Below are 12,439 nucleotides of genomic sequence, written 5' to 3' on the forward strand. Positions count from 1 at the left end.
AGAGGGTACATGTGAAGCCGGCAACAGTGAATCAAAGGGTAAAGGGAAGAGATGTTGCAGATTAAGATTTAGTTATAGGATGGCAGTCTGAATAAGAGAATGGCGGAAAGGAGGAAGGGAAGGAGAGGGACAGAGAGATGGAAGGGGACAGTGTTCTGTAGCAAAGAACAGGGAAAATTTTAAGTGCCTGATTCAGAAGATTTTATTCTTAGGAGTTGAAAGACATTTTCAGGTTCATAAATCCTACCTCCCACATAATGCAAAAAACCCTCTCCAGCAAAATGATGGTTCCCTAGGGTCCACTTGAATAGGTAGTGAGCTCCTCCAAAAGTTAATTTACAACTGTTTACTCATTCAATCTCAATCTGTCAGCACATCCTCCACTGTGCTCCACTGTGGTGGAGAAACTATAAATAAAAATTAAAATTAAAAATTAAAAGAAGAGAGACTTCTTATGACCTTACACCTTTTGTTGCTATTAAAATAGATTTCACTCAGTATGCAAGTCCTATCTCTTAAAGTCTAACTTTTTTCTTCCTGCAATTCAGGTAGCAACCCATTTGGTGGTACATGTTTGAGTACCAAAACTAGCAAGTGGACTCTGCCCAGGTGTAGGGAGCAGATGTGAAAAACGAAGCCCACAGTCCAATCTATACAGATTATTTTTCAGGAAGATGGAACTTTACTAAATAGTCACTATGTTGTATAAGTTTTAAGGAAAAACATGATGAGAGTAAGATGAAAAGAAATAGAACACCTAGGTAAAAGTCATGAACTTTCTGATAACTTCAACTACTATACCTAAATACCTAGTTTTCGTTCCTACTTTAAAGAAATCCTTTAAATGCTCTTGCCTGTGATACTTCTAGACATTGCAAAACCTCTTAGCCCTCTTGAAGCTTCAGTTGGCCAAAGCCAAACACTTTTCAGCTTTAGCTGTTATATCCTTTTATTTTTTTAATTTATTTATTTTAGTTGGAGGCTAATTACTTTACAATATTGTAGTGGTTTTTGCCATACATTGTTACATCCTTTTGATAGTTTCTTTCATGGCCTGCAATAACTGAGTCATTAATAGCTGAGCTTCTGTAAGTCAGCAACCACTGATCCATTCTCAACAACTAGATTCAGATAAGACCTCAAATACCCTTTCACTAGCTAGACCCCCTGTGTGTTTACATTTTCTCTGCCACTTCAGAAACAGAGAAAATAGAAAAAAGATCGTATCTTTTCCCCTACACCTGGGATCCCCTGACCGTCACTTTCCAATGGGAATCTGGTTGCCTAAGTTACTAAATTCTAAGTAGGCTAGCTCCTACTCTATGCAGCCTACTCTCTGGCTTCCCCTACCTTTCTAACAAAGGGATAATTAGCCTTGAAAAGACTGTCTTTAATGAAGCAGACCTCTCCAAAGTTTTTGAATAGTGATGCAAGGATTATACAGAGACTTCAAAATCCTAGATCATAGATTAACAAGCTTTTTCTATAACAGCCAGAAAGTAAATAATTTAGGCTCTGCAGGACCTATAGTCAAACTACTTGAGTCTCCCATTATAGCTTGAGAGTAAACAAAATAGACATGACTATATTATCATAAAACTTTATTTGTGGACACTAATGTGTGAATTTCATATAATTTTCATGTGCTATGAGTGAAGTACTCTTTTTGTTCTTTTACATTTTTAATGTAAAAACCATTCTTAGCTCACAGACTCTGCAAAAACAGGCAGTATGCCAGATTTGGCTTACGAGTCATAAATTGCTGATACCTACCACGTGCCGTGCTGTGTCAAGTCGCTTCAGTTGTGTCCTACTCTTTGTGACCCTGTGGACTGTAGCCTGCCAGGCTCCTTTGTCCATGGAATTCTCCAGCAAGAACAATGCAGTGGGTTGCCATTTCCTCCTTCAGGGGATCTTCCCAACCCAGGGATAGAACCCGAGTCTCCTGCATTGCAGCAGATTCTTTACCATCTGAGCCACCAGGGAAGCTCTATAGATGATTAAATGGGATATGATCCCTACCATAGATGATTAAATGCTCAGGTATGCTACAACAGTAAGTTGTATAGAAGTAAATAGTAATAGGTCTAAGAAGAGTGACATTGTCTAGGACTGAAAGACTCAAAAGATTCCTGGAGAAAATAGGATTTGTGTTGGATAAAGGATGGGTAAAATTTAGACAAATGGGAGAAGGAAGGCGGAAGGAGAAAAAGGTGTGGATCTGGCATCTGGGTGGTAAAAAGAAAAAAAATTGTGAAAGAAGACTGAGGTATATGATGGGGACGTTTCAGGAGATGTGTGAAGGTCTTGAATATCAGAATAAGGAATTTAGACCTGATCCTCACACAAATGGCACTTTTAGATTACTCTTTTCAAAAAACATTTATTTGGTCGCACCAGGTCTTAGTTGTGCCATGCAGGATCTTTCGCTGCAGCCTGCAAACCCTTAGTTGCAGCGTATGGGATCTAGTTCTCTGACCAGGGATCAAATCCCAGCCCTCTGCATTGAGAGCACAGAGTCTTAGCCACTGGACCACCAGGGAAGTCCCTGTAGATTATTCTTGCAAGGTAAACATAAGATTGATTCGACAAGAGGAAGACCAAGAGCAGGGAGACAAAATGGGGATGTCATAGTTGTACGAAGTGCAAAAGTCTGGGTGACTGTAGGAAAAATAACAGAAGAAAAGGGACAACATCAAGAAATATAAGGCGTAAGGAATCAATAACAAGATTTAGGAGAGGATTCAAAGTGACTCTTGGAATTCAGGACCAGAACATGGGAATTTATTCAATTATTCATGGGCTGTTAAACACACATTATGGCCAGAACATATGCTAGGTGTTGGGAAAAGAAGACCCACAGGACAAAGCACTGACAGCCTAGAAGGGGAGAGATGGTCATGTGAACTCGAAGGCGCAATATTATTATGGGTGCTGCGATGGAAATCTGGGCAAGCGTGGTAAGAGTCCAGAGAAAGGAATAGAATGAGAATAATAATCTGAACAGGCATCAGAAGGAACTACTAAGAACAGCAAGACCCCATGGATAGAACCAGAGTTGATTTGTGGAGACATTCACATACTAGAATGAGGATAAGTGAAATCAGATATGTAAAGGTACTCTGTAAACCATGATGTTAAAATGTGAGCTATTTTTATATTTTACCAGAGCCTTGTGACTAGATGCACTACTAGGGAAGCACGTAGAAGAAGAAAGTTGGGAAGGTTTAAATTGAGTCTTAGAAAAAAAAACAAACTCAGTTTTCCATAACCAATTGCCTTTGGAAAAAATGAGAATCCAATAGAGGAGAAAGAAAAAAGAGCTATTAGAAGTACAGGTGGAGAATCAGGAATGCATAATATCATAGAGGCTAGGGAGAAAAGGCATTTCAAAGAAGATATTGTAATTGTCAAGGAGTCAAAAGCAATAGGGAGCTTCCTTGGGAGAAAGCCCATTGAAGTCAACAGGTCACAGATCTTTGATGAATTTAGAGAAAGATCAAAACTAGATTACCAGTATAAAGGAAAGGAGGTATCCCGAATCCCTCTTGTTCAAAGAAGTTTTTGTGCCAAAACTTGGGAGGCCAAAGAGGATAAAGCAGGCCCAGACTGGAAATTTGATTCAGTGGCCACCTGAGTGAGGCTGACCACATGTCAACCGCAAACAAGGCAGTTATGAACAGCAGGCAGCAATGGTTCAGAAGTCAGAAAGGAGTCAGGAATCAGACGAAAAGACTGATGAGTATCCTGTTAGAAACTCAGAACAGCAAAGGATAATCAGCTGTGAGAGACAGCAGCTAAGAGGGAAACAGGAATGTACCCAGAAGACATGTAACATATGTTACTAGCAAATGCCTGAAAAACCAGAAACCCATTAAGTATTTCATGAATGAATGCATTCACAAATAATAATATGATACCACATGGAATGAGCATGAGTTTGGAATCAGACCTCAATATCCTAGCTCATCTATTCACTCCATAAACTTTTTTATATGTGCTAGGAGTATACAAGACCCTAAGGATCCAAAAAACTCTGTATGCAGGTCAGGAAGCAACAGTTAGAACTGGACATGGAACAACAGATTGGTTCCAAATAGGAAAAGGAGTACGTCAAGGCTGTATATTGTCACCCTGCTTATTTAACTTATATGCGGAGTACATCATGAGAAACACTGGGCTGGAGGAAGCACAAGCTGGAATCAAGATTGCGGGGAGAAATATCAATAACCTCAGATATGCAGATGACACCACCCTTATGGCAGAAAGTGAAGAGGAACTAAAGAGCCTCTTGATGAAAGTGAAAGAAGAGAGTGAAAAAGTTGGCTTAAAGCTCAACATTCAGAAAACTAAGATCATGGCATCTGGTCCCATCCCTTCATGGCAAATAAATGGGGAAACAGTAGAAACAGTGGCTGACTTTATTTTTCTGGGTTCCAAAATCACTGCGGATGGTGATTGCAGCCATGAAATTAAAAGACACTTGCTCCTTGGAAGGAAAGTTATGACCAACCTAGACAGCATATTAAAAAGCAGAGACATTACTTTGCCAACAAAGGTCTGTCTAGTCAAGGCTATGGTTTTTCCAGTGGTCATGTATGGATGTGAGAGTTGGACTATAAAGAAAGCTGAGCACAGAAGAATTGATGTTTTTGAACTGTGGTGCTGGAGAAGACTCTTGAGAGTCCCTTGGACTGCAAGGAGATCCAACCAGTCCATCCTAAAGGAGACCAGTCCTGGGTGTTCATTGGAAGGACTGATGTTGAAGCTGAAACTCCAAAACTTTGGCCACCTAATGTGAAGAGCTGACTCATTTGAAAAGACTCTGATGCTGGGAAGGATTGAGGGCAGGAGGAGAAGGGGACAACAGAGGATGAGATGGTTGGATGGCATCACCTACTCAACGGACATGGGTTTGGGTGGACTCCAGGAGTTGGTGAAGGACGGGGAGGCCCGGCATGTGCGGTTCATGGGGTTGCAAAGAGTCGGACACGACTGAGCGACTGAACTGAACTGAACTGAAGGATCCAAAAATAAAAGATGTACCTCTGGGCTTCAACAACTCACAATTGATTGACAGAGTCAGAAAGAGACAATTGCTCTGCGATGTGGTGAGTGCTGTGACAAATGTGTGTGCAGATGTGTAGCTCTAACCCACAGGCTCTCAGAGGTGATCTGCTGGACTCAGACCCAAAGGGCAAAAAAGATCAGGAGGAGTAGGTGGGAAGTGTTGGGGGGGGCGGTCTGGAAGCAGGGTGTGTGTGGCAGTTCCAACCAGACAGAATAATGAGGGCAGATATTCAGAGGTGTGTGAGCATAGCTTGCTCAGGGAGCTAAACACATAAGCACATCTAGAGCGAAAGTACAGACATTAGGTCAGGAGAGGGAAATGGGTTTGGACAGATGAGGGCAGAGTGATAAATAGGAGCCAGATCATAAAGGACTTTGTGTGACATGCTAAAGAGATTGGATTTTATCCTAAAGGTGATGAGAAGCAAATGAAGAATTTTAAGCAGGAGAGAGACAAGATCAAATTTGCATTTTAGAAATAGCAACAGCATGGAGGATGGGTTGGAAAGAGATGAAGCTGGTCATAGATAGAATCATTTAATTTAATAATTTAATTCCACTACTTGCACTGATAAGTGGAAAATGATGAGGGCCTGAATTCAGCTAAGAGGTAGAGGGCATGTAGAGGCCAGGAGACAGGAATGACAGAGCAGGCATCTGATCATTTTTAAGGAGGGAGAGAAAAGGGGCTAGGTGAGTCCTTGGCTTCTGGCTCAATATCATGGAGAGGGTAGCAATGGAGAGGAAGGAAACAAAGAGGACAGAAGAATGAACATGTAATGTTGAAGGCCAGAGGTACGTCTTTTATTTTTGGATCCTTCAGTTCAGTTCAGTTCAGTCGCTCAGTCGTGTCCGACTCTTTACAACCCCATGAACTGCACATGCCGGGCCTCCCTGTCCTTCACCAACTCCCGGAGTCCACCCAAACCCATGTCCATTGAGTAGGTGATGCCATCCAACCATCTTATCCTCTGTTGTTCCCTTCTCCTCCTGCGCTCAATCTTTCCCAGCAGCAGGGTCTTCCTTCCACTGTGTAAGGAAGTTTACATATGTTAATTTATTTAATTTTCACAACAAACTCAGCTAGTGGGTATCACTAACCCCTTTTTCCAAATAAGAATAATGAAGTTCAGAGAGTTTAACCTACCAGGCTACAACCAACACAGATATTTTTCAGAACTGGGCTGGGACAAGCATGATGGAAGAGGGCAAGGACATGAGTTAACCCTGAAAACCTGTCCACCGTGGCTGCCACGGGCATTCTGCAGCACCTCCCAGTCTCAGTTTGCTCAAAAGGAGAGACCCTGGAACTGGGGGAGCATTTCTGCATTTCTGCACACAGAAGAGCACAGTCAGAGATGTGTGTTCCTAAAGCTACTCCATCTCAAAGAACGGCAAGGTGAACTCCTCCAAGAATAAGAAGGCTCCGGGCCAGGGAATTCCTGGACAGTCCAGTGGTTAGGGCTCCATGCTTTCACTTCCAAGGGTGAGGGTTCATTCCTCAGTTGGGGGAAAAAAACAGTTCAGGGCAATTCCTTTGCCCAGGTGAAGGGCAGCCCTCAGCCAGAGAATCTCTCCTCTAGCCTGAACTCCTCCCTAATCAATACTGATCTAGGAAGAGGACATCAGCCTCCCTTCCCCAGTCTGGGAATGGCCCAGCCTGATGATATCTGACTCTCATGGAACTGGGTCTCAGTGACATCAAATATTTAGGAAAGGAGCAAAAAAAAAAAAAAAAAAAAAGAGAGAGAGAAAGAAAGAAAGAAAGAAATTCAACAAGCAAGAACCAGAGTCAAAATTTGAACTTAGGTCTGTATGACTCCAAACTCTTATTTGTACTTTTGCACATTGGGATAGTCACCAAGTTAGGTTATATAGGATATGCTAGTTTGTGGGAAGTTGACAATGATTTCTATTTTGTTTTATTTTTTCCATTTTTACTGAGCTACAATTGACATATAACATTGTATAAGTTTAAGGTGAACAGCATCATGATTTGATATGTACATATTGAAAAATGATTCATCACATAATTATAACTTTTTTCCTTATAATGAGAACTTTTAAGATCTTCTCTCTTAGCAATCTTCAAATATATAATACAGTTTTATTAACTACAGTCACCATGTCATGTATTACAACCTCAGAATTTATTTAGGTTATAACTAGGAATTTGTGCCTTCTGACCAGCTTCACCCAAAGACCCTTTCCCCCTAACCTCTACCAACCAAAAATCTAATCTCTATTTCTATGAGTTTGAGTTTTTTTTAGATTCCACATATAAGTGAGATCATACTGTATTTGTCTTTTTCTTATTCTGTTAGCATAATTCCCTCAAGGTCCATCCACGTTGTCACAAATGGTAGAATTTCCTTTTTTATTAATGACTGAATTAAATATATAACATATCTTAAATGGATATAATATGATACATATATAATATTGTATATGTATATAACATATATATTACATCTCCTTTATCCGTGTATTTATTGATGGCCAGTTAGGTTGTTTCCATGTCTTGGCTATTACAAATATGGCTGCAATGATCATGGAGATACAGATAACTCTGCGATTTTGTTCCCTTCAGATATGCCCCTAAATGTGGAATTGTTGGATCACATGGTAGTTCTATTTTTAATTTTTTGAGGAACTGCCATCCTTTTTCCACAATGGTTGCACCAATTTACATTCCCACCAACAGTACACAAGGTCTCCTTTTTCTCCACATCCTTACCACCAATCGTTATTTCTTGTCTTTTTATTTTTAGATTTTTTTTATTGAGGTATAGTTGATGAACAATATAAGTTTCAGGTGTACAATATAGTTCAGTTCAGTTCAGTCGCTCAGTCGTGTCCGACTCTTTGCAACCCCATGAATCGCAGCACGCCAGGCCTCCCTGTCCATCACCAACTCCCAGAGTTCACTCAGACTCATGTCCATCAAGTCAGTGATGCCATCCAGCCATCTCATCCTCTGTCGTCCCCTTCTCCTCCTGCCCCCAATCCCTCCCAGCACCAGAGTCTTTTCCAATGAGTCAACCCTTCACTTGAGGTGGCCAAAGTACTGGAGTTTCAGCTTTAGCATCATTCCTTCCAAAGAAATCCCAGGGCTGATCTCCTTCAGAATGGACTGGTTGGATCTCCTTGCAGTCCAAGGGACTCTCAAGAGTCTTCTCCAACACCACAGTTCATAGTAGTTCACAATTTTTGTATTTCTTGCCTTTTCATGATAGTCACTCTAACAGCTGTGAGATGACATCTCAATTGTGGGTTTGATTTGTATTTCCATAAAAATTAATGATGTTAAGCACCTTTTCATGTACTTGTTGGCCCTTTGAATATCTCCTTTGGAAAACTGTCTATTCAGGTCCTTTGCTCACTTTAAAATTGGATTATTTGGGGGTTTTGCTATTGAGTTGCATGGTATTTTGGATAATAACCTCTTATTTTGGATAGTAACCTCTTACCAGACGTGTAGCTCGCGAATGTTTTATCCCATTCATAAGTGGCCTTGTCATTCTGCTGTTCATTTCTTTTTCTGTGCAGAAGCTTTTTTTTGTCTGATGTACACGTTGTACCATGCATGCACAGTCACTCAGTCATGTCCTACACTTTGCGGCCCATTGACTGTGACCCACCAGTCTCCTCTGTCCATGGAATTTTCTAGGCAAGATTCCTGAAGCGGATTGCCTTTTCCTACTCCAGGGGATCTTCCAAAGCAGAGATCGAACCTGAGTCTTTTACATCTCTTACATCTGCATTGGCAAGCGGGTTCTTTATCACCAATGCCACCCGGGAAGCACAAATTGTACTATTAATACCTGTTTTTTTTTTAATTATTATGTTGCTTGTACTTTAGGTATCATAAAGCTCCATTTTAGACATACTGAATTTGAGATGCCTATGTGACATCCAAGTAAAGTCATCTAATAAACTACTGGGTATAGTAGTCCTTGCAGAAGTTATTTACACTCTCTGACCTCAGTTTCCTCATCTTTAAAGGGGTGATATTACCTATCTTTTAGGGTAAATATTAGTAAGGATTCTTACACAGTACACTGCTCATAATAAGAACAAATTAATGAAGCAATATCTATAATATGAAACATGATCTTAACCACACAAGTTAGAGTTTGATTATACATTTCCTTGTAAGAGCTAGGAGTTCCATTTATTTATGCAGTCTCCATAATCAGACAGTAAATTCCTTGATAATAGGAACCCTCTCTTTTGTCCTTCCCCATAGTTCCTCACCACAGAGTGGGTACCTAATAACTTAATGCTAAAGGAAATTGGCAACTGTGAAAGTGGATATGGGCCCAAGCATGGAAGGCCCTACACTCCTTCTGCAGTCTCTACCCCAGTTGGTGGTACCACTGTTCTCTCAATCACCCATGCTAGGAACCTGGAGTCATCTTTAACTCCTCTTCCTCTTTCTCAACCCAGACATGCCAGTTATCACCAAGTTCCAAGTACTTCACCTCCCGTGTATTTTTCAAAACCCTCTCCTCCACTATATCTTCCCACTATCCTAGATCAGGCTTATCAACCCTGCATCTACTGTATGGCAAGAGTTCCAGCTGGTTTCTTTGCCTCCAGTCCTGCCGGGATCCATCTTCCAAACAGTTGGTAGTTACATATCTACAGTAGATCTGACCATGTAATTTCCTATTTAACCCCTTAAAAGCTTCCTGATGGACTTAAGTTGCTATCTCCAGCACACAGGGTCTCCCATGAACCAGCACTGCCTACATCCTAGCCTCATACCCCATCTCTCTAGACTTCTCTCTTCCCACTCCAGTCTGAAATGTTATGCTCCAGCAAGAAAAGCCTGTTTGTGGTTCTACCATATCTACTTTATTGTATCTGGCTTCTCAAACTTCTCAGGTTGCACCCTCTACCTGAACTACCTTTTATTTTTTTATCTGGCTAACTCCTCATTATCCTTTAAAAATCAACTCAGTTGTCATTCCTCCAGAAAGCCTTTCCTGCCTCCTTCTCAACACCTCTTTGCCAAAGCAAGATTAAATGTCCCTCTTCTGTGGTTCCATAAAGCTCTGTGCATAGCATCATCAGTGATTTGATTATATTTCTTTTTTTTTTTTTGCCTCACCACCCAGTGGGATCTTAGTTCCCCTGCCAGGGACCAGACCTGCACCCCCTGAATTGAAAGCATGGAGTCTTAACTACTGGACTGCCTGGGAAGTCTCTGGTTATATTTCCTTATATCTATTTAAAGGTCTGTCTCCCAACTCCGCACATTTAAACTCCACAAGGACAGGAGAGCATCTTATTCATCTTTTTTTTCCCTTGGGCTTTTATTCATCTTTTTTATCCCTGCTGCTGCTGCTGCTAAGTCACTTCAGTCGTGTCCAACTCTTAGCAACCCCACGGACTACAGCCCACCAGGCTCCCCCATCCCTGGGATTCTCCAGGCAAGAACACTGGAGCAGGTTGCCATTTCCTTCTCCAATGCATGAAAGTGAAAAATGAAAGTGAAGTCATTCAGTCGTGTCCGACTCTTAGCGACCTCACGGACTGCAGCCCGCCAGGCTCCTCAGTCCATGGGATTTTCCAGGCAAGAGTACTAGTGTCTAATATATAGGAGATTCTCAGTATTTGTTGATTGAATGAGTTAGTGTAAATTCTCACAATAGTCCCACTCAAGCAAAGATAACAACAGATGCACACACATACATATGCAAGGACCAGATCCAAGTCTGTGCTCTCTGGAACTCAGCTTACTTCAAACTGCAGTAAGTTATACATAGTTGAATGTTGCACCTACTTGAGATGAAGAGGACCTAAACAAAGCTCTTTCTAACCCAGTCTCTTCTAAGTGTATTTTTATGGTTCTAGCCTGCATTTGGTTTTTAACTCATTGTCAGAGCAACATTCGTTATAATTTATTCCTTAACTGAAGAAACGAACAATATGACAAAAAGAAAAAATGCTGTATTCTAGTAGGAGAAGACTATATAAGCACAGGAACAACAAACACCCATGGGGATGTGCACTGAGATCGAACTTTCAAGGTGAAAGATTGAGATTTGTACCTTATTGCAGTGTTTGCATGATCAGATTTATCCAGCATAGATTTACCCAACATGTTACCCATCTCCAACACATCCAAATAGCTTTGGAAATTATTTTTTTTCCATTCATAAATTTCGGAGAGAGTGTTATATACACACTTATTCTTTTCAGAATTTTTACTTTTTTATTTGCTATTTTTAATCAACTGTGGTTGATTCTGGTTTCCCTGGTGGTTCAGTGGTAAAGAATCCTCCTGCCAATGCAGGAGACGTTAGATCCCTGTGTTAAGAAGATCCCCTGGAAAGGGAAATGGCAACCCACTCCAGTACTCTTGCCTGGGAAATCCCATGGACAGAGGAGTCTGGTGGGTTACACTCCATGGGGTGGCAAAACGTCAGACATGAGTCACCAACTAAACAACAACAGCCACAGTAGTTGATTTACAATATTGTATTGGTTTCAGGTGTACAGCAAAGTGATTCAGTTATACATATGTCAATCTTTTTCAAATTCTTTTCCTCTTTATATTATTACAGAATATTGAGCAGATTTCTCTGTGCTATACTGTAGGTCCTTATTGGTTATCTATTTTAGAAATAGTCATGTGTATATGTCAATCCCAAACTCCTCATTTATATTTCCCACCCACCTTTCTTTTCCCCTTTGGTAACCATAAATTTGTTTTCTATGTCTGTGAGTCTGTTTTGTCAATAAGTTCAGTTGTATCATTTTTTCAGGTTCTGCATATAGCCAATAACATATGAATTTGTCTTTGTCTGACTTACTTTACTCAGTATGATGATCTTCAGGTCCATCCATGTCGCTGCAAATGGCATTACTTCATTCTTTACAATGGTTGAGTAATATTCCATTGTATATATGTACCACATCTTCATCCACTCATCCGTCAATGGACATTTAGATTGCTTATGCCTTGGCTATTGTAAACAGCATTACAATGCACACTGGGGTGCATGTATCCTTTCAAACCACAGTTTTCTCTGGACATACGCCCAGGAGTGGGATTGCAGTGTCATATGGTAGCTCTATTTTTAGTTTTTAAAGAAATCTCCTTACTGTTCTCCATAGTGACCTCACCAATTTGCATTCCCACCAACAGTGTAGGAGTGTTCCCTTTTCTCCACACCCTCTCCAGCATTTATTGCTTGTAAATTTTTGATGATGGCCATTCTGACTGGTATGAGGTGATATCTCACTGTAGTTTTGATTTGCATTTCTCTAATAATTAATGATGTTGAACATCTTTTCAAGTGCCTCTTGGCCATCTGAACATATGCACACTTTTTATACTTGCAAAAATATTCTTCAG

Source organism: Bos javanicus, chromosome 3 (genome assembly GCF_032452875.1).
Source record: "Bos javanicus breed banteng chromosome 3, ARS-OSU_banteng_1.0, whole genome shotgun sequence".
NCBI classification, from domain to species: Eukaryota; Metazoa; Chordata; class Mammalia; order Artiodactyla; family Bovidae; genus Bos; species Bos javanicus.